Below are 23,865 nucleotides of genomic sequence, written 5' to 3'. Positions count from 1 at the left end.
ACAAGCACAACATCAACGTACACCTCAAACACCTGAAATTGGTGTTAGAATATCTTCCAGGATAAGTATAACCCCTAAACGATACTCTCCTTCATTATATTATGTATTGTTGACTAATTATGGTGAACAAAAAAGATATGAAGAAGCAATGTAGATAGAAATCAATAAGAAGTGGGAGCAATCCATAAAAGAAGAGAAGGACTCCTTGATGCATAACCAGACTTGGGACTTAGTCAAGCTTCCTGCAGGTAAAACAATATTGTAGAATAAATGGGTTTATAGGTTGAAGGAAGAAGATGGAGGAAAATAGAGGTATAAGGGTAGACTTGTGGTGAAGGGGTTTGCACAAAAGAAAGGTATAGACTTTGATTAATTTTTTTCTCCTATTTTTAAAATGACTTCAATTAGAACTATTTTAAGTCTAGTGGCAGCAAAATATTTGTATATTGAGAAGTTAGATGTAAAGACAACCTTTCTCCATTGGGATTTGGAGGAAGAAATATACACGAAACATCCACAATGGTATGAGGCTAAAGGGAGGGAGAAATTAGTGTGTAGGTTGAAGAAGAGCTTGTATGGCCTAATCAGGATCCAATGCCATGATATCTAAAGTTTGAAAAGTTTATGTTTGAACAAGGTTATACTAGATGTCATTCTGATCATTGTGTTTATGTTAAGAAACAAAATGATGGAAACTATATTATATTTCTATTGTATGTATATGACATGCTTGTTGCGGGGTATAACATGCAAGAAATAAATGTGCTCAAAGAAAAATTGGCAAATTCATTTGCAATGAAGGATTTGGGTGCTGCAAAACAAATCCTTTGTATGAGAATAAATAGAGATGGAAAAAATTCGCAAATTAACATTGTCTCAGAGTGAGTACATAGAAAATGTGTTCGAAAGATTTAATATGCAGAATAAAAAACCAGTTAGTACACCTTTGGCTATCCATTTCAAACTAAGAAAGAAGATGTGTCCCAAGACCCAGGAAGATATGGATTATATGTGTAAAGTTCCATATGCGTCAGAAGTTGGAAGCTTAATGTATGAAATGGTCTCCACAAGGCCTGATAATGCAAATGTAGTGGGAGTTGTAAGCAGGCATATGACAAATCCATGAAAAGAGTATTGGATGGCAGTGAAGTGGATTCTCAAATATTGAGAGGTACCATAAATCAAGCATTATGTTTTGGTGGTTTAAACATTGCTCTACATGTATATGTTGATGCAGATATGGTAGGTGATAGAGAGAAAAAGTGGAGCACCACAGGGTATGTGTTTACTATAGGTGGAACCATTGTCAGTTGGGTTTCAAAATTGCAAAATGTTGTTGCACTTTCAACAATGGAAGCAGAGTATGTTGTTGCTACAGAGGCTAGTAAAGAAATTATTTGGTTACAAAGGTTTACGGATGTGTTGGGCAAGAAGTAGGAGATGGGAAGGTTATACAGTGATAGCTAGAGTGCCATTCATCTTGAAAAGAACTCAACATTTCATTCCAAGAGTAAACATATACATCTCAAGTACCATTTCATATGGCCAGTGTTGGAAGATGGACAATTGAAGCTAGAAAAGACACACACTAGCCAAAATCTTGCAGACATGTTAACAAAAGTTGTAATCGGGGAGAAACTGGGATCCTTATCAGTTTCAATTTGTCTTCAAGTATGATGATGAAGATGAGAAACAACTAGGTCTAAAGTGGAAGAATTTTCTAGAAAATTAAGCAACGGTGGAGTTGCTATAATCAGTCTCTAAGTGGGAGATTGTTGGGCATGGAGCCTAATTAGCTTCTTGATTCAGAGGTCTCAGTCACATTGGACCCCTATTTCTAAATGGGGTGACAACGCTGCCCATATGATATTCACCATGGGGGTCCAGTGGGGGCGAAGGCTACTTTTAAAGAGCCCCCCCTTGGAGGGGGTTCGAGGGTAGCGCCCCCAAAGCTAAAAATAAATGAAAATTTTCCTTGTAAGATATTGTAATTTTGTAGTCAATGTGGGCCGTTCATTATGTGAATGATCTAACGGTAGAAGTTATGTTAATTTAGGAATTTTTTCCATAGAAGGCAACCCTCATTTTATATGAGGGAATTGTATTGTGGTTGTGTATGATTATTCTAAGAGAGAGAGAGAGAGAGAGAAGATGTTGTGTGAGAGCAAAGAGGAAATTACATTGGATCTATTATAGGTTGTATCTCTTCATTTTGATGGATAATATAAAAGGAATGTCTTGTTCTTTGTGGACGTAGCGAAAATTGGGTGAACCACGTATATTTGTGTCTCTCTTGTTTTATGTTGTATGTTATGTAACCAGCTCACAAAATAGAAGAAAAGATAGATCAACGAATTCAAAATCAGCCTCTTCGAGGGGGAAACCTCGTTTACATTACATAAATGAATAATTCTTGGATGATACAAATGGAAAAACCTCCTTTCTATATATAGGATTCTAAGGGGTCACAATATAATCAAAGCTTATAGGTTTTATCCCCGTACACAAATTACCTGCATACGAATTCTAAAACACATAAAATATGCAATGCAAGAGAATAACACATAAAACAGATATACACAAAGATTTTCCCTTGGATCCCAAAACTGGGACTACCAGCTTGATTTTTCATTATGTTCCTTTCAATGTTATAATACATATTTAAACATGCCGAAGCATCCAATACCATGGACCGAAAACCATCGCATCCAAAAACATGGACTGAAAACCATCGCGTCCAAAAACATGTGCAAAAATCATGCACAAAACCATAGGTGGGTCCGCCCAACCTAACATAGGTTCCAAAACCAAAATTTATAGAGTGGGGTTATCTGCACCCCTCAAACCCCCTGTGACCCCCTCGCTAAGCAATCGGCGCAACGAAGGGGGGGCTCCGCCCCCCCTCTAACCCCCTGGTTAACTACGTGGGCTAGTCGTGGAAAGAATATAACACAACCCAACATTCTCCCACTTATTCTTTTCTTTCCATAGGGTGCCACAGGAGAGCTTAGTCATTTATCCAACCCTGCAACATCCATTGTTTCTCTACACCAAGAGAACTTCTTAGAGCTCACAGATTTTGTCAATGCATCTGCAGTATTCTTCAAAGTGTCCATCTTTACCAGCAACACCCTTTTGTCTTCTATCATATCCCTCACAAAGTGATACTAAACACCAATGTTCTTTGTATTTGAATGATATGTAGGGTTCTTTGCCAAGAAAATTGCACTTTGGCTGTCACAGTCTATCCTTATAGCTCACTGTACTAACCCCATACTTGAACACAATCTCTACAACCAAACTGCTTCCTTGCTTGCATGAGTGGCTGCCATGTATTCTGCCTCTGTAGTTGATAGTGCTACTATAGATTGTTTCTTACTATTTGGTCAATTTAGAGTGTTCTAAATTGCTATATTAATTGTCAATCTGGGAGTCATAAACTGTTGAAGTGCGGCACACTATATGTGCAAGATAACCTATTTCTTAATTTTTTTTTGTCGTTTTTGATTTTTAGTTTTTTTTTTTGGGTTTATCTTCATTGATTGCCTAATGTGAGATGGCAATTCTAAAAGACAAGTATGGATAAAAATGTTCAAGGCAATGATGTCCTTTAGAATGATTTCCAAAACTTCAAACTTACAAAAAGGTTTTAAAACATGCAATGATGAAATTAATTCCTAAAAGAAAATGAAAATGTGCCACTATTCTAATCAAACAAACAGTGAACTGTTGATCATGAAACCCATTATCCTTGTTGCTGTCTAAATACAAAAGAAACTAAACTCAAAGAAATCCAAAAAATGCAAGCAAAGTAAAGCTAAGATCAAATTACATCAACTCATATTCTGACCCCTCACCATTCTTCTCACTCTGGCTTTCGGAGGTAATCATAAACAACTTGAGCAATCTGATATCTAATTTGCAGAAAATAAAACTAATATCAAACTACACACTCATACTTCAATCCCTCACCATTAGTCTCGCTATGGCTTTCGGAGGTAACTGAAAATGACATGAGCAATTCAATAACTAACTTGCAGAAAAATAAACTAATATCAAACTACACACTCATACTTCAATCCCTCACCATTAGTCTCGCTATGGCTTTCGGAGGTAACTGAAAATGACATGAGCAATTCAATAACTAACTTGCAGAAAAATAAACTAATATCAAACTACACACTCATACTTCAATCCCTCACCATTAGTCTCGCTATGGCTTTCGGAGGTAACTGAAAATGACATGAGTAATTTAATATCTAATCTAACTAATAAAGCAAATGAACAAAACTGAAGTAAATAAAACAGTGCTGGAATTAAAAACTAAGAAAAATAAATCAGCAGAAAGACAAGATTGATTCCATGTCATTAGTCATTGTAAAACTATGTGCAAATGCTTGGGCTGCCTACTGTAATCTGAAACAAAGACACTAATTAGTTAACAGCATTATAAAGCATGAAAAATTATGGACAGAAATGAAGCATTAATACCATAAGAAAGGCAATATATACAAGTGAAGATTTATGGCATAAGGAACGTAAAGAAATAAATCATGAAACTATACAACAATAAACAAAACCTCGGTGTGTACAGGGGCCCTCTGCACAACCTCGGGCAATTAGCTATCAACCACGAATTGAGCTTATAAACAGAGTCTTCTCATGTATTCAAAATGCAGTCATAACACAGAAATAATGTCACGGCACAGTGGGCTCGTTAACAGTCAAAATTACATTACAAAAGCTAGCTACTATGCGTATGGGAACGCATTATTTATAACAGAAAACTACATAACTAATTTCCTAAAAACTGCGCAGATAAAAGACACGTGAACAATCACGTCCAGGAATCTAGCATCATGGCTGCTGTGAAGATTAAATCTATGGAGGGTGGCTGTTGGATTCGGCTTATGGAGAAATCCACAGGTGTTGATATGTCCCCTGAGATTTAGGAACGGCCACGCAAGTCTTCACGTGGTGAAAAACGGAGTTCTGTCTCCGTAGGACTCTTAGGTTGACCACCGCTTGACTACTTTTGACCACGGCCTTCTTTGGTGAATTCGACTGAGCTAATAGGACTCGGTCCATGTCCACGTCATTTCCAGCTTGCCCATGTGGCTCAATTTGCTTGAAGACACCTGCAATATAGACTTTAACAAAAAGGCTGCGGAAAGTTGAACTGGTTGCAGAAAGTGATAAGATTCCGCAGGTCAATGAGCAAAAATCTAATTCAAACAATAGACACAAAACATAGTTGGGAAACCATTTTATATGCTCTTTAAACTAATATGCAATGATGTTGACAGCTTAGGAGGTCCAGGTAAATGGAAAAAAGTCTAGAAAGGTGTATAGGAATGATGCAAGTTTGGGACTCAACATACCCCCACTGTGAAGGTGTTGCATGTCCCCATGCAACCAAAATTTTGATCATCCTCCCCTTTAGTCCATGTGCTCTGAAGCTTCTGCCAGTACATCCAGTCCTCTTCTCCTCTTCCTTGGTACTACTACCATCCTGGGCATCCTCATCAAGCATCTGAATTTGAGACTAATCAATTCCCTACTCAACTTCCTGCACCTTTTCTTTAATTTCCTGTTCTTTTTCCGCCACAGTCCCAGATGTAACATAGTGTTGTCATGAATGATTTTTTCCAATCTGCTTTGCTCCTTTAATGCTTCATTTTCATTTTTAATATGTCTATTTAAAACATCTAATTCAAAGACTTCTTGTTTCAATGATTGGACTAGAGCTTCTTGTGCTGTGTGAGGCTGAGTGGATGACATGCTTGGACCTGCAGCTGTCTTCTCTAAGGATTCTATATAATCATACATCTCCTGCTGATTTGGGTCCACCTCGGGTGTAGCCTTCCTTGGGCTGACCCCAAAATCCTGTTGAGAAGGGCTGATTTCAAACTCTGGCTGAGAAGGACTCATGTCAACATCTGGCTGTGAAATGGAATTATGATGTGGACTATGGTCAGGAGAGGTTACTGGAGGCTTTTCTGGGGTTTCCTCCCCCAAATCAATAAAGTGGGGACCTTTGGTTTTTACTGTCTTTAATTTCCCTTTAAGCCTAGAGCTTCTTCTCACATGCTGTGGACTAGTATCTTCCTCCTTACTCATACTCTGTTTTCCTTTTCGTTTCTTCTTGGCTGCAGCCGCTTGTTCTTTAAGATAGGCTAACCTTTCGGACAGTGTTTGGTGATCTTCTTTTTGAGAAGGCTCTACAGTTTGAGATACAGCTTCTATGTCTTGTTTTCTTTTTGATTTTCTTTGGTTTCTATCCTTTGTTCTTTCCAGCCTCTCTTCTTGATCAACTTCTTTGGTTTTGCTAATAGGAGGGTCTTGAATTCTTACACTTTTCTCTTTTCTCCTACTCCTTCTTGGTGTACTGCTTTCAGGTACCTCGGGTGGCTCTTGAAAATAGTTCCTCACCAATTTACGTTCCCAGGTGTCCCTATTTTTCTTTAATTGGTCCTCAATTAGAATTTTCACAAGCCCATGATGATACAAATGGGGCTCTATGTCTTCTATATTCTTTTGGACTGTTGTGCACATCTTTTTCAAGCTCAGCAATAAAAAGTAGGGCAGATTGAGGGTTTGGTTTTCTAAAAAGTTCATCAACAACCGAGTATGATACATATACATTGCCCCAAAACGGCCTTCACAAGTAATGAACTTTTGAATGATTAATAGTAAGCTGGCCCACTCCTCTTTTAAAGCATGAACAGGAATTCCTCTTTTGAATATAGTTATGTCCATACCTGGGTTGCATAATATGACTCTCCAAGCCTACTCGTCCAAGCTCTTGTTCTTGAACCAACATTCACCTTCCTGGGGAAGTTATGTAGTAGTTGCTATGGATGCCTCGGTGATTGTAAACTTAAGGTCCCCAATTTCCACTTCCTGGCTATTAAAAGACCTCGCAAAGGCCTTTGTAATCTCCTTGTTGTAGCCTTTGAACTTTTGAATAAACTGTAACCGTTTTGCCTTCTTTAGTAAGTCTTTCACTTGCGGGTATCCTTCCAAAAACTTGGGCCCTTCCGGTTCTGCCCTCAACAACCGACCCATCCTTCCTTCTGTCTTTAAAATTTGTCTGCTTGAGGAGGGTTTAGCGGAAGTGAGACGGCTGGTTATGGGAGTGAACAAAGTCTATGGGAAAAAACAGTGTCTGTGAGCGAAAAAAACAAAGGACAGGCAGCGGAGGTGAATTCGTAAAATGGAGTGAAGGCTTATGTGAGCACGGTGGAAATGCAGCCGTGATGTCAATAGAACAGTAGGGGGACTAAAGTACATTCGCTAGAATTTTAAATTGGGTGGATGCAGAGTAGATATGAACACGTTTATGAAACGACTGCGGATTTTATGTGGCTGAGAAGAGCCATAGTCAAATCGACCACGTCATGATTACAGGTGGAATGTTAAAATGCAGCCAACACAAATTAAATCCGAAGGCTAATCATAAGACCGTTTTGAAAATAAATGCATGGTTTGTGGAGGAATGTTGTGGAATGATTATGGAGCTATCATGGCAATCATTGCATATAGTGGAGCTTATGGTTTAATAACTATGCAAAAATGTGTTTTGATTGCTATTTGAAATAAACTTTTACTCATACCTTGGAATTTTTTCCATTTGTTTGTCCATGATCAACTGCTCCTTATTGATGCCTTTAGGTGCTCCATGTCTTCATAATATGTCCTCGATCATACCTGCATTTGCTTTCATGATTATTGAACTAACATCTTGACTGTCAATTTGAAAAACAGAGTGGTGGCTGCGGAAACTGCTTCTGGCTGTGGAAACTGATTCCAGCTGCAGAAACTGATACAACAACCACTTGACTGAATGAAGATGGATAGATGATAACAGACTGAGTGAAAATGGTCATGAAAGAAACTTTTATTGATGAAATGAAATGAAATGGATGAAATGGAGTGGGATGAAATGGAGTGGAGTGAAATGAAAATGAAATGGAGTGGAATGAAAATGAGGTGAAGTGAAATGAAAATGGGAGAGAAAGAGATTTTTTTTTTTTTTGGAAAATATAGGGTGTCAGGTGTTCCTGATTTTCACTCTATATTTTCTATATAAGACTGCCAATCAGTGATTGGTTTTCAGGCTTATACAATTTTTATTTTTTTTATTTTTATTTTTTATTTTTAACAGAAAGGAACAAAAGCTAGGCTGGTGGAGAAGAAGGATTCTTCTTCACCAGCCTTATTGCAGAATTATCTTGAAACATTTTGACAAATTCATCTTTTGAGAGTGGCTTATGATAGATCTTTAATCTGTGGCCATTCACAATAAGAGGAGTTTGAAATTCATCAATGGTCTTGATTCTTACTGCTCCGTTGTTAAAGACTTTGTCAATCTCATATGGCCTAAGCCAATGAGTCTGAAATTTACCTTTGAAGTCTTTAAACTTGGAATCAAATACTAATGCCCAATCTCCCTCTTGAAACATTTTCTCTTTGATGTACTTATCATGCCACTTAGCTCTTTGATACTGAACTAGATCAGTTCTTAGGATGGCTTCTTGTCTAATCTCATCCAGCTCATTTAACTGCTCCATTCTGTGCTTTTGGGCTTCTGATAGATCCATCCCCAACTGAACTGCTATCTTGAAAGTTTTTACTTGGAACTCAATGGGGAGCAGGACTTCTTTCCCATAAACAAGTTCATAGGGAGAATGTCCTGTTGTATTCCTCCATGTAGTTCTATAGGCCCATAAGGCTTCAGGAAGCCTTTCTGCCCAATCTCTTCTGTGTAGATGAACAGTTTTGGTGATGATGCCTTCAATAACTTTGTTTGTAGACTCCACTTGGCCATTTGCTTGCAGATGGTAAGGAGTAGATTTTATGTGCTTGATTTTGTATTCTTCCATCAGCTTCTCCATCATGTTGGATGTGAATTGACTTCCCTGATCTGTCACAATTTCTCTTGGGACACCAAAGCGAGTAAAAATATCCTCATAAAGAAAACTAACAACTGAATTTTCAGTAGCAGAAAGTAATTCTTTGGCTTCTACCCATTTAGTGACATAATCAGTACATACCAATATATACTTCTTTTGTTTAGATGGTGGATTAATAGGTCTAATGAAATCTAAAGCCCATTTTTCAAAGGGTTCGATGAGTACCTGTGGTTGCAATGGCATTTCATTTGAAAGAGTCGGTTTCCCTACTCTTTGGCAGCTGTCACACCTTTTGACATATTCTTTTGTATCTTTGAAGAGGGAAGGCCAATGATGTCCCAAAGAAATGATTTTATAGGCTGTCCTTTTGTCAGCAAAGTGTCCGCTGCATGGTTCATCATGACATGCCTTGAGGATGTCAGGAATTTCATCTTCCCTAACACACCTTCTGATCACAAGATCTGGCCCTGTTTTAAACAATTCATTAGAAATCCATGAATATTTTGAACTCTCCTGAATAATCTTTCTTCTTTCACTAGGAAATAGATGTGGAGGTAGTTTCCCTGTAACCAAATAGTTAGCAATATCTGCATACCAAGGAGTCTTAGTAGTTACTGCAAATAAATATTCATCAGGAAACTTATCCTCTACAGGAGAATCTTCTTTAGTAATATGGATTCTAGACAAGAAATCAGCTACTGTATTTTGTTTCCCTGGTCTATCCAACACAGTAATATTGAATTCCTGTAAAAGTAAGAGCCACCTTGTAACTCTGCCATTAGTAACAGGTACTAATCGCAGAATGATCAGTATGGACAAAAGTTTCATAGCCTGTTATATAATGTCTAAACTTATTGATTGCATGAACAACAACTAAGAACTCTTTTTCAGTCATAGTATAGTTCAACTCAGTGGGAGTCAAATTTTTACTGGTATAGTAAATGGCATAAGGAACTAAATCCTTTTGACCCAACATAGCTCCTAGAGCTGTATCTGAAGTATCTGTAGAAATATGGAAAGGAAGTTTCCAATTTGGCCCTCTCAAGGTGGGTGCTTCAGATATTCTTGTTTTCAAAGCTTCAAATGCTGATTGGCAATCAGGATCCCATTTGAATTCACAGTCTTTTGTAAGCATTTTGAAGAGTGGAGATGCTATTTTAGTGAAGTTCTCTATAAATCTTCTATAGTACCCAGTAAATCCCAGAAAACTTCTAACATCTTTTTGACAATTTGGAATAGGCAACTTGGATATGGCTTCAACTTTTGATCTATCAACTTTAATCCCATCCCCTAAAATGTGATGTCCCAAAACAATACCTTCAGTAAACATCATAAAGCATTTTTTATGACTCAATGAAAGGTTTGTTTCTTTACACCTTATAAGGACTTTTTCCAAATTCTCTAATGTCTCTTCAAATGAATTACCATAAATTGTAAAATCATCCATATAAACCTCTACACAATCATGGATTAGATTAGAAAAGATTGCTAGTACTGCTCTTTGGAATGTTGCGGGTGCATTACATAATCCAAAAGGAAGCACTCGATAAGAAAAAGTTCCCCATGGACAGGTAAATGTGGTCTTATCTTGATCTTCAGGTGCTACCTGAATTTGATTATAGCCACTAAAACCATCCAAGAATGAAAAGTACTTTTTGCCTGCTAGAGTATCTAATACCTGATCGATAAAGGGCAAAGGAAAGTGATCCTTCAAATTTGCTTTATTCAATTCCATGTAATCAATGCATACTCTCCATTTACCATTATTTTTAGGTACTATAACCAAAGGAGAAATCCATCGGCTATCTGAAATTGGATAAATGAAGTTTACATTGAGTATTTTTTGGAGCTCTTCTTTCACTATCTCCCTAAGGTTTGGATTCATCCTTCTCTGACGTTGTCTGATTGGTCTACTGTTTTCCTCGATGTAGATGTGATGAATGCAAGTCTTAGGGTCAATACCTTTCATATCAGTATACTCCAATGCGAATGCAGTAGAATGTTTTTGCAAGAGTTTGGTTAGCTCTCCCTGTTGTGATTTTTCCAAGTTTTTGTTGATATTCAATGTTTTACCTGGAAAAATCTCAATGGCGGAACTACCGAACTCTTCCATAGAGTAAAGAGACATTTGTTTAGATGATAGATACTCAATGTCAGAATCTAACTGAAATTGTGTGTAGTCATATTCTGAAGATGTTTCAAAATTTTCTAATGTGTTCAGAATTTGACTATCTTCACTGATTTCAGAAATGGTAAAGACAGGTTGTATAGTGTCCTCATCATCGACCCATTCATTATCTCCTACTTCTGTAATTTCTTTTGCTGGAGGATACAAATTGAATTTCTTTTTCGAACTACCATCAGAAATGTACATATCTCCAGATCTACAACTAATGAAAGCATCAGCTGTGGCTAGCCAAGGTCTTCCTAAGATGAGTGGATGCCCTCCTAAATTACTCTTGGGAGTCAAAATCATGAAATCTACTGGATATTCCCAAGAATCTAAGGAGACTGAAATATCTTCTAATACACCATCTAGTTTGATAATTGATCGATCTGCAAGTTGCAGTAAAGTAGGTGTAAAAAGAAGATTAGGAAGTTTTAGCTGTTCCATAGTCTGTCTACTCATAATGTTGATAGTAGCCCCTAAGTCAATCAAAGTATTTGGAATTTCTACCCCATTTATATGTGTCTTGACAATTGGACTACCAGGATCTACATACTTCTGCATGGTAATTTTTCCCATCATGATATCTGCAATTTTTCCTACCAGGTGGATTCTTCTTGTATCTCTTGGTTTCCTTCTTGGTCTTTTGAGACTCAACTCCTTTATTGTTTTTTCTAGAATAGGAATCTCTCTAATGGCTTGTAGCAAGGGAATCTTGATACAGACATTCTTTAATTCATCTAGGAAATCATAGTCAGGCAACAAGATTTGTTTTTCCACCCCTTTGTCAATTTGTAATCTTTCAGGAAAAGGAGGTGTGGATGAAGATGCAGGTTGCTCAACTATAGGAGTTGTGGGGGTTGACTCTTTTTCTTTTTCTTTTTGAGTGTTTGGGTTTTGAAGAGATGCTTCAGAACCTTTATTGGCTTCAAGAGAATCTTCCTCAGAAATACTTCGCTTTTGAGCATCTATAGAAGGTTTTTCTAAAACTCTACCCGATCTGAGTTGTACATCATTGAGAGGAACAATCATATAGGTAGGAAATTTTTGTCCTTCTACCATGTAAGCATTCTGAGGATTTTTATTATTGGGATTTGGCAATGGCTGGGATGGTAGTTGATTTGTCTTTTGTTGGAATGGAAGCAAGAGTTAAGAATTTGGATTTTGTTGAGAAGGTTGTTGTTGTTGTTGAAATGGCAATGAAAGTTGTGGATTTTGATTTGGAAGTTGTGGAGCTTGTTGATTTTGAAAAGATGGAGGATATTGATAAGATTGAGCAAATCTCCCATAAGGATTTTGCATACCTTGTACCCATGATTGAAATGGATTTTGAGGTTGGGACCAAGGTTGTTGCCAAGGATTCCAATTTGGTGCGGGTTGAAGTTCATGGGGTTGTTAAACCCTTGATTTTGTTGCCCCTGCCGAGGTCTCCTTGAAACAAAATAGAGAGACTCTATTGAATTTGGATCTTCTTGAAAGACAGCTTTGAGCCCAGGAATTGAGGGACAATCCTTGGTCTCATGGCTTTCTGAGCAAATCATACATGTTTCTACAACTTTTGCATCCAAGGGGCATTCCCTTAGAGCATGTTTCTTCCTACATTTTGGACAAAAGATGGCCAAAGCTTCAGCTTCTGCTTTCTGCTTGTTTTGTATTTTAAGGGTGTCTAGTTGCTCACTAAGGCTCCCTAAAATATTAGTTTTGAATTCATCAAGCATATTGCCAATCTCTGCCCTACTTACTGATCCAGTTGCAGATTTGTTTGCTCTAATGAGAGAAGGATCTCTAGGCCCTTTTCTAGTTTTAGATTTTCCCCTTGAGAGATGGACACATAGTTCTGCTATGTCATGAAGTGGAAGTTGAGAAATATCTCCCTTTCCCATCATGTTTAAAATAGGTATCCATTCATCTCTAATGGCTTTTAATAAAAGGGCTTTCAAGGTCTCCCCACCTAGGTTACTCATTTTTTCTCTTTTCAGGTTGTATTGAAATATTTCAAGTAAATCCTCCAAGTTTTCATATTCTTTTTGCACCATTTTGAATACCTCATCCTTATGATTGGTGGGCATGCAATAGTCCAGGTATCTATCCAAAAATATTTGTTTCATATCATTCCAAGTCCTAATAGATTGAGTGACTAATCCCATGAACCATTTCAAAGCAGCTCCCTTCAATGTTGAAGGAAACAATTTGAGTTTTTGAGAGTCTTCCATATAGTCATAAGTTCGGCACACGACTTCAAACTCAAATAGAAATGTTTCAGGATCCTCACTTCGCAACCCATAGAAGTTTGGGAGGACAGATGGTGAAATGTTTTTCATTGTTGTACAAGATTCCTCATCAACTATAGGAAATCCAAACGAGTTATCTCCATCCCTATTTCCCCCATTGTTACCTCTACCTCCTCCATTGTTTCCTCCTCCTCTACCTCTACCTCTACCTCCTCCTCCAAATTCGTTTACTACTTCCTCTGTCATGATAGTTTCCTCAGAGATTTCAGAGTCCTCTGGTTCTTCTACTAATGGCGAATGAGGAGGAATTTCTCCCTCTTCTTCTTCAGGTGATTCTACTTCTTTGATTACAATCTGTTCCCCTGTAAAAGTGAAGAAAGGTTCTTTTCCTAAGTTAGATTCGGTGGATAGTGTGGGAGAGTCTCCTAATTGAGTTGCTACCCCTTGAATTATAGGAATCCTAAGGCTAGGAGTGTGAGTTGGAGATGATGGAGGTGTATCTTGTCTATGCCTTGAAGTAGATGGAGTTGTAAAAATCGAACTCTTGGCCCTAGCTATAAACCTTCCCCTAGAATCTCTTGCTCTATGCATGTCATTTTTTATTTTTTATCTTCAAGTCGGTCTAATTATTCTCTTTCTAATCTTCCAGATCACTCTAGGTGCAAGAAGAGAGCATACTCAAGAAATTATTAAACAAATAACTCTCTTTTCTGATCCTCCAGATCACACTAGGTGCAAGAGGAGAGCATACTTTGAGAAGTTATCAATTTTTACCTTCCTTGAAATTTTTTTCCCCCCCTTTTTTTTTTAAGAAAGTGGCTACCTAGTTACACTTCCCCGGCAACGACGCCAAAATGTTTGGTCAATTTAGAGTGTTCTAAATTGCTATATTGATTTTCAATCCGGGAGTCGTAAACTGTTGAAGTGCGGCGCACTATATGTGCAAGATAACCTATTTCTTACTTTTTGTCGTTTTTGATTTTTAGTTTGTTTTTGGGTTTATCTTCGTTGATTCCCTAATGTGAGATGGCAATTCTAAAAGACAAGTATGGATAAAAATGTTCAAGGCAATGATGTCCTTTAAAATGATTTCCAAAACTTCAAACTTGCAAAAAGGTTTTAAAACATGCAATGATGAAATTAATTCCTAAAAGAAAATGAAAATGTGCCACTATTCTAATCAAACAAACATTGAACTGTTGATCATGAAACCCATTATCCTTGCTGCTGTCTAAATACAAAAGAAAATGAACTCAAAGAAATCCAAAAATTGCAAGCAAAGTAAAGCTAAGATCAAATTACATCAACTCATATTCTGACCCCTCACCATTCGTCTCGCTCTGGCTTTTGGAGATAATCATAAACAACTTGAGCAATCTGATATCTAATTTGCAAAAAATAAAACTAATATCAAACTACACACTCATACTTCAATCCCTCACCATTAGTCTCGCTATGGCTTTCGGAGGTAACTGAAAATGACATGAGCAATTCAATAACTAACTTGCAGAAAAATAAACTAATATCAAACTACACACTCATACTTCAATCCCTCACCATTAGTCTCACTATGGCTTTCGGAGGTAACTAAAAATGACATGAGCAATTCAATAACTAACTTGCAGAAAAATAAACTAACATCAAACTACACACTCATACTTCAATCCCTCACCATTAGTCTCGCTATGGCTTTCGGAGGTAACTGAAAATGATATGAGTAATTTAATATCTAATCTAATTAATAAAGAAAATGAACAAAACTGAAGTAAATAAAACAGTGTTGGAATTAAAAACTAAGAAAAATAAATCAGTAGAAAGACAAGATTAATTCCATGTCATTAGTCATTGTAAAACTATGTACAAATGCCCTGGTTGCCTACTGTAATCTGAAACAAAGACACTGATAAGTTAACAGCATTATAAAGCATGAAAAATTATGGACAGAAATGAAGCGTTAATACCATAAGAAAGGCAATATATACAAGTGAATATTTATGGCATAAGGAACGTAAAGAAATAAAGCATGAAACTATACAGCAATAAACAAAACCTTGGTGTGTACAGGGGCCCTCTGCACAACCTCGGGCAATCAGCTATCAACCACGAATTGAGCTTATAAACAGAGTCTTCTCATGTATTCAAAATGCAATCATAACACAGAAATAATGTCACGGCACAGTGGGCTCGTTAATAGTCAAAATTACATTACAAAAGCTAGCTACTATGCATATGGGAACGCATTATTTATAACAAAAAATTACATAAATAATTTCCTAAAAACTGCGCAGATAAAAGACACGTGAACAATCACGTCCAGGAATCTAGCATCATGGCTGCCGTGCAGATTAAATCTATGGAGGGTGGCTATTGGATTCGGCTTATGGAGCAGTCCATAGGTGTTGATATGTCCCCTGAGATTTAGGAACGGCCACGCAAGTCTTCACGTGGTGAAAAACGGAGTTCTGTCACCGTAGGACTCTTAGGTTGACCACCGCTTGACTACTTTTGAACACGGCCTTCTTTGGTGAATTCGACTGAGCCAATAGGACTCGGTCCATGTCCACGTCATTTCCAACTTACCCATGTGGCTCGATTTTCCTGAAGACACCTGCAATATAGACTTTAACAAAAAGGCTACGGAAAGTTGAACTGGCTACAGAAAGTGACAAGATTCCGCAGCTCAATGAGCGAAAATCTAATTCAAACAGTAGACACAAAACATAGTTAGGAAACCATTTTATATGCTCTTTAAACTAATATGCAATGATGTTGACAGCTTAGGAGGTCCAGGTAAATGGAAAAAAGTCTAGAAAGGTGTATAGGAAAGATGCAAGTTTGGGACTCAACACTTACTCATCCAACTCACTGCACCTCCAAATAGGTTAAACACATACCCACTTGTAGATCTTCTCTAATCCAGATCTCCAACCCAGTCTGCATCAACAAAGCCATGAATATCCAACACTTTGTCCAATCCTAGTCTTCCTTGGTAGCACAAACTATAATCACTAGTGCCATGTAAATACCTGAAAACCCGCTTCACTGCTGTCCAATGCTCCTTTCATGGTTTTGACATAAACCTGCTCAATACTTCCACTGCATGTGCAATGTCTAGTCTAGTATAGACCATTGCATACATAAGGCTATTGAATGCACTTGCATATGGAACACGGGACATTTCCTCTTCCTCTTCTTGTGTCTTGGGACACTATTCAACATATAATTTTACACCTACAGGAATAGGAACCTTCACCGGTTTACTATCCTACATATTAAATCTCTACAATATTGTCTCGACATATTTCCTCTGGTTTAACCAGAGCTTCCTCTTTGCTCGATCTCTTTTAATTTCTATTCCCAAAATATAGTTTGCAGCACCAATATCTTTCATGTTGAATTTGGAGGACAATTGGTTCTTCAAATCCTGGATAATTTCTTTGTCATTTCCAACTAGCAACATATCATCCACATACAAGACCAAATAAATAACACGATCGCCAATTAATTTAAAATACACACAGTGATATGCTTTGCTTCTGGTGAAGCCAAGTCCCCGTATAAATGTATCAAATTTCTGATACCACATCCTTGGTGACTGTTTTAACCCATATAGAGACTTCTTTAACTTGCATACAAGTTCTTTCTTACACTTCACCGCAAAGCCTTCAGGTTGCTTCATGTAGATTTCCTCTTCCAGATCCCCGTGAAGAAATGTTGTCTTCACATCCATTTGTTCTACCTCAAAATCAAAAGCAGTAGAAATAGATAAAAGTAATCTAATAGAAGTTACCTTGACAACAGGAGAAAAAATATCACCAAAATCAATTCCCGGCACCTGGGAATAACCTTTTGCTACCAACTGAGCTTTGTATTTCTCCACCTTTCCTTTTGCATTTTTATTCTTCTTGAACACCCATTTGTTGCCAATGTGTTTCCTTCCAGCCGACAACTCCACCAGATCCCAAGCCTCATTTTTGTGCAAAGATGCCATTTCATCAACCATGGCCTCTTTCCAGAGTTTTCCATCCTCTGAATCTACTGCTTCCTTCACAGTTTTGGGATCATCATCAGTAATAGATAAAGCAAAATCTGAACAGAAAGCAAATGGACTATACCTTTCTAGATGCTTTATTTCTCGAATTGATCTTCTCACACCCGGAGTTTGTGGCTCTTCATCTTCTGATTCCTCCTCTGCTGTAGAGTCTGATTCTTCCTCCTTTAGTTCAAACTCTATCTTCTCAGGTCCCTTTGGTAGGACTTCATGTTTAATAACATCTTTCACCTCTCTGAACACCACATCTCGGCTGTACACAATCTTCCTTTTTACTGGGTTCCAAAGCTTATAACCCTTTAAACCATCCTTATACCCAATAAAGATGCACTTTTCAGATTTACTATCCAACTTGGTTCGTTTCTCCTTTGGAACATGTACATTTGCATCACATCCAAATACCCCCAGATGTGAAAGAGAGGGTTTCTTACTAGTCCATACCTCTTGTGGAGTTTTATCCTCCAACGCTGATGAAGGTGATCTATTGACCAGGTAACATGTTGTCTCCACCGCCTCTGCCCAGAATTCCTGTCCTAACCCGGCACCACTGAGCATGCTTCTTGCCCTTTCCATCAACATCTTGTTCATTCTTTTTGCAACTCCATTTTGCTGAGGTGTATATGGAGTAGTCTTCTGCTGTGCTATACCACACTTCTTGCAAAATTCTTCAAATTCCTTACTGCAAAACTCTCCACCGTTATCTGTCCTCAGCACCTTTATCTTCTTCCCTGTCTAGTTTTCCACCAGAGCCTTGAATTCTTTAAACCTGTCAAAGACTTCAGATTCCTTCTGAAGGAAATATATCTATGTATTCCTTGAGAAGTCATCTATAAATGATACATAGTACACAAACTTACCAAGTGATGGAACCTTCACAGGTCCAAACACATCACTATGCACAAGCTCTAATATATGTTTTGCCCTCTTACCACCAGAGGGGAAACTCACCCGATTCTGCTTCCCATATACACAATTTTCACAGAAATCAAAATCCATAGAGCTATTACTCATACCTTCTACCATACCTTTACCATGAAGTATTCGAAGCCCCTTCTCTCCAATATGTCCAAGCCTTTGATGCCACAGCATGGTCTTCTCTCCAGAGACCACTAGATTTTCTGCTCCACTTTCAGGAACCACAGAACTGTTGCACACATTAACAACCATGCTACCTTGCAGCTTGTACAGAGTTCCAATCCAAACTCCCCACATCAATACTAGTGCTCCTCGAACCATCTTTCAGGTATCCTTCTCGAACACTGTTTTTTACACTTGCATCATCCAACTTGCTTACAGAAATCAGTTTTCTGGCCAATGAAGGAATATGAAGAACACTCGGAAGTGTTCTAATCCTTCCACCTTGCAACTTCAACTTTAATTTTCCATGACCAATGATTCTAGCCTTCCTATCATCCCCTAAGAAGACATCACCACCATCATATTTGTCATACTCGCAGAACCACTCTCTATGGGGAGCGAAGTGAAAGGATGCACCTGAGTCAATCAACAATGCCTCATGATCTACATGTGTACTTGAAGAAGCCACGTACACATCCCCACCTTCTTCTGAGGTGGTTTTCGCCTCTGCAAAAGCAGTATCATCAGATCCCTTTCCTTTATCAAGAGCTTTAGATTTACAGTCCCTTTTGTAGTGCCCTTCCTTTCCACATTTCCAGCACACCACCTTTACAGGTTTTCCTGGAGATTTAGATATCCCACTCGATGACTTATTTTTGTTTCTGTTCTGGGACCGTCCTTGTACAGACAAGGAATCACCATTCTAGCTCTCCATATTTTTTTTCTCATCTCCTCCATCAGCAAGGATGAGACTATTTCATCAAACTGTAAGGCAGTTGCATTGCTACCTATTGCAATAACCAGACTATCTCACAAATCTGGTAGAGAACACAACAAACTGATGCACTTATCTTCATCTGAAATTTTAATATCAACAGATGCTAACTGACTTACCACAGTATTAAATGCATTCAGATGCTCTGTCACCGAGTCTCCATCTTTCATCCTCAGGTTATACAACTTTTTCCACAGGAACAGTTTATTTACCAGAGACTTAGATTGGTACAAAGTCCCTAACTTTTCCAACAAATCCTTCACTATAGCTTCCCCTGATACATTTAGCAATACTGAATCTGAGACACACAATCATATTGTGCTGCTTGCCTTCTGATCCAACTTATTCCATTCTTCATCGGACACTCACGTTGGTTTAGTACCTAGATCTACCATGATCCACTGATATTTATCCACCAACAGATCCTCCATCTTGATTTTCCACAACTCAAAACTCTGACCATTAAATTTCTCGATCTCTATCTTTCCATTGCTCGCCATATTCTCGCAGATATCCTACTGAACAGGGTCTACCACAGGCCCGAGTGAAACCCCTCAGCAACAAAGGCGTCCCCTTGAAGCCAAAACAACTCTGATACCAAATGTATGTTTTAACCTCGTACAGAAATTACATGCATACGAATTCTTAAACACATAAAATAAACAATGCAAGAGCATAATACATACAACACATATACACAGAGATTTTCCCTTGGATCCCAAAACCGGGACTACTAGCTTGATTTTTCATTATGTTCCTTTCAATGTTATAATACATATTTATACATGCCGAAGCATCCAATACCATGGACCGAAAACCATCGTGTCCAAAACCATGGACTGAAAACCATCGCGTCCAAAAACATGTGCGAAAATCATGCACAAAACCATAGGTGGGTCCGCCCAACCTAACATAGGTTCCAAAACCAAAATTTTCTAGGGCGCTGCCCCAGACCCCATAGAGTGGGGTTACTTGCACCCCTCAAACCCCCTGTGACCCCCCCGCTACGCAATCAGCACAACGAAGGGGGGGCTCTGCCCCCCCCAAACCCCCCGGTTAACTACGTGGGCTAGTCGTGGAAAGAATATAACACAACCCAACAAAGCCAACATAACAATAATAATATAAGGGAACAACAATAGCAATAGTGGGCTTCTATGGGGCACAATAATAAAAATATGGGGACAATAGGGGCACAATAATAGCAATAAGGGCTACAATGACAATAGTAATGGGGGAATAACTAGTATTAAAGGGACCTAACATATGTGTTTTTGTATTGTGTTTTTGTAATATTTTATGTGTTCCATCGCTCTGTAATATATAATTTTATAATAGTTGGAAAGGCAACGTGATTTGATCGTTCAACCATTTACATCTCAGCCTCCGTCACTTCTCAATATTCATCTGGTAATTTTCCTATTATTCTTGAATCAATTGTTAATGCAGCTAATGTATATTTTAGATCTACTTACCCCCCTTTTCTTTTAACATTTGAGATTTTCAATTATAATGTCAATAATTTCCTAGTTGATTTTACTGCATATGCGAATGTCATTCCTTTATCTGTCACAAAGAAAATCAATGTCAAATGGGAAAAGACTAATGCCAGGATCATATAATCAAATAGATATTTAGTACAAGAAATTGGTGAGCTTAACAATGTTATAATCTATTTATCATCAGACCACAAAGTTCACCAATGTATAGATATTTTCATTGTGGACATTCCAGAAGCTTATGGATTGCCTTTAAGTAGACATTGTTCTAGCAAGTTGCATGGATACTTTACTAAATATTGGTCATATTTGTGGCTTCCATATAAGGTAAAGAATAATCAGATCTGATTATAGAGTGAACCTTTCATGAAACATAGCATTATGGCACTTGAAACTCCTAATGAGCCCATTAGTTATGCACAAGTAACTTTTGGAAATTGTTTTTTAGAGGTTGATCACAGATGTTATCCTGCGTAGCCATCCCCTGTACCATCATATACACAATTGGAACTCCTTCCTTGTAATCCAACTAGTGCTTATGATTTCTATAACATAGAAGTAAATAGTACTAGTGTAGGAACTAACCCTGTTGGTGTTAAAATTTGGTCTTTGTATTTTGACAGTTTAGAAACATAGGAAGTTTTTGGAGTTGGTTTTAGCTTGATAGACTAGTCAAAGAACAAACATCTGATCTCATGTTGATTGGAGTTTAAGTTCACAAACAACATTTCCAAATATGAAGCACTCATTTTGGGTTTAAAGAAAGCCATAGACCTCAAGGTGTAAGTGCTTAAGTAATATGTGAATCATAAATTATTACATGTCAGGTAGGAAACACAATTCTTTGTGTGCCACCTAATCTTAGAGACTACCAATAAGAGATATGACATTTCATTTCATACTTCCAAGCTTTTAATATTAATTTTGTTCCTAGAGTTTATAATGCAGTCACAGACACATTAGCTAATGCTGCTGCTAGGTTAACACCACTAAGAGATGGTTTTTTAGTTGATATTATTTATAAGCCATCTGTGCCTAGAAATGTCATTAATTTTAATGTTTTCAATGATGAAAAACAAATACTGGATTTCATGGCAAGTGTTGATGTGTTTAACGATGCAAAAATCGATGAAGATGAGCACGTGAAGGCTTTGTAGGAATTAGCTCAAGCTCATAAAGGGAACCATGTGCCTAAGGGTGTGGTATCTTTATAGAAGCTTTATGACATGTAGAACCACTTTAAGGGACTAAATAATGCAAAGAATCATAGTTATACATTATTACACGAACAAGTTTATTTGGGTACCAAGGAAGATCTAAAATATGTGAATCTCAGTACAAGTTGTACATCCTAAGAGAGACAAGCCTTTGTCTACCTTTTTAAATAGTATCGAGATGTGTTTGCATGGACATATGATGATTTGAAGACCTATGATACACAAATTATATGGCATGTGATACCGATTAAGGAAGGGGTAAAGCCATTTCAACAGAAGTTAAGAAAGGTCCATCATATGCTTGAACCCCTCATTCAGAAAGAACTAAGGAAATTGTTGGATGCTCGAATGATATTCAGATTTCGTCATTCTACTTGTGTATCCAACTTGGTTCCTGTCAGAAATAATTCCATAGAGATAAAATTATGTTTTGATTTCCACAACCCGAACTAGCCTTCATATAGGACAACTATCCCATGCTACCTATGGAATATATACTTCAAACAATATATGGGTCAGAGATGTTCTCACTATTAGAGGGATTTTCTAGATGCAACCAAGTTATAGTAGCGAAACCTGCCAAATTCAAGACCATGTTCAAGACTAAGTGGGGAACATTTTCATTTAAACGAATTTCTTTTGGAATCATCAATGCAGGTGCTACTTTTTAGTAGGCTATGGACATAGTGTTCCAGAGTTTGATTGGAAAAAGTGTGGTTTTGTACTTGGATGATGTTACAGTCTTTTCAAAGAAGAGATCTAATCACTTTCATCATCTAAGGAAAATATTTGAGTGATGTCTAAGGTATGGAATATATTTAAGTCCTAAGAAGATCATCTTCGGAGTGTATGAGGGAAAAATTTTGGGAAAAATTATAGCTAAGAGCGGGATTAAAGTGGAGCCAAAGAGGATCAAGGCTATTGCTCAAATTCCCTTCCTTGTGAATAAGAAAGCCATGCAATCCTTCTTGGGGAAAATTAACTTTGAAAATTAATCTCAAATTATGCATATATGCTTAAGCCATTACAAGAGATGATTAAAAACGATGCAACCTACAAGTGGGAGCAAAAGGATAAATATTCCTTTGCCCAAATTAAGCAAGTGATCATCAATGCCCCAACATTATATAGACTAGATTTTACCAAGTATTTCTTATTGTATACTTTTTCTTCTGACACATCTCTTCTAGTTGTTCTTACTCAAAAGGATAATCAAGGAAATTAGTAGCATATATCTTTTATGAGTGTTGGCTTACAGGGATTTGAATTGAATTATCATGTCAATGATAAAGAAGCATAAGAAATATATAAGGAAATGAATCACTTTAGGCCTTACTGTTACACAACATTTTGTCACTATCCCTGTACTCCCTGTTCCTTGAACCTAGAGGACCTCTACAGTGAACCTCATGTGTTTTCCTATCATGAAGAACATGTCATTACATCACTCTTCATCTATAGAACATTTCCCTCTTACATAATTTCTAGAGAATATTCCTTCAAACTCAGTTTTAAAGGCCGACGCTAAAATCAAGGTTTCTCTTAAATCATTGCCAACGTGTCTTGTCCTCATAGATTCTGTTTCTAAGCTTGTTGTCATTTATTCTCCCTGGATAGAATGCTTTGTTAGCTTGATTTGTTTTCTTGATTGGTTTGAGATTGCATTATTTGAGTTTTTGAGTTTTTGGATGGTTTTTGTTCCTAGGGCATCTAGGTCATTGTCCATTCATTTTCTTATCTGCTCATCAATTCAAGTTGGTGATTTGTTGCTTCATTCATTTCATGTTTTAGTCCTTGCATCTATATTACTCTGTTTTCAATTGAACAAGTGAAAAAGTTTCATTTTCTCTTCTCTTGTTAAATGTCTCTTTTCTGAGCATATATTACATTGCTCGGTTTATTTTGATTGAATATTTCCATATTTGGTTTGAAA

The sequence above is a fragment of the Pinus tabuliformis genome, chromosome 9 (assembly GCF_031772625.1).
Source record: "Pinus tabuliformis cultivar Carrire ecotype Pingquan chromosome 9, CPIR1, whole genome shotgun sequence".
NCBI lineage: Eukaryota > Viridiplantae > Streptophyta > Pinopsida > Pinales > Pinaceae > Pinus > Pinus tabuliformis.
The sequence above is the reverse complement of the archived record's forward strand: the minus strand, read 5'-3'. Positions refer to the sequence as shown.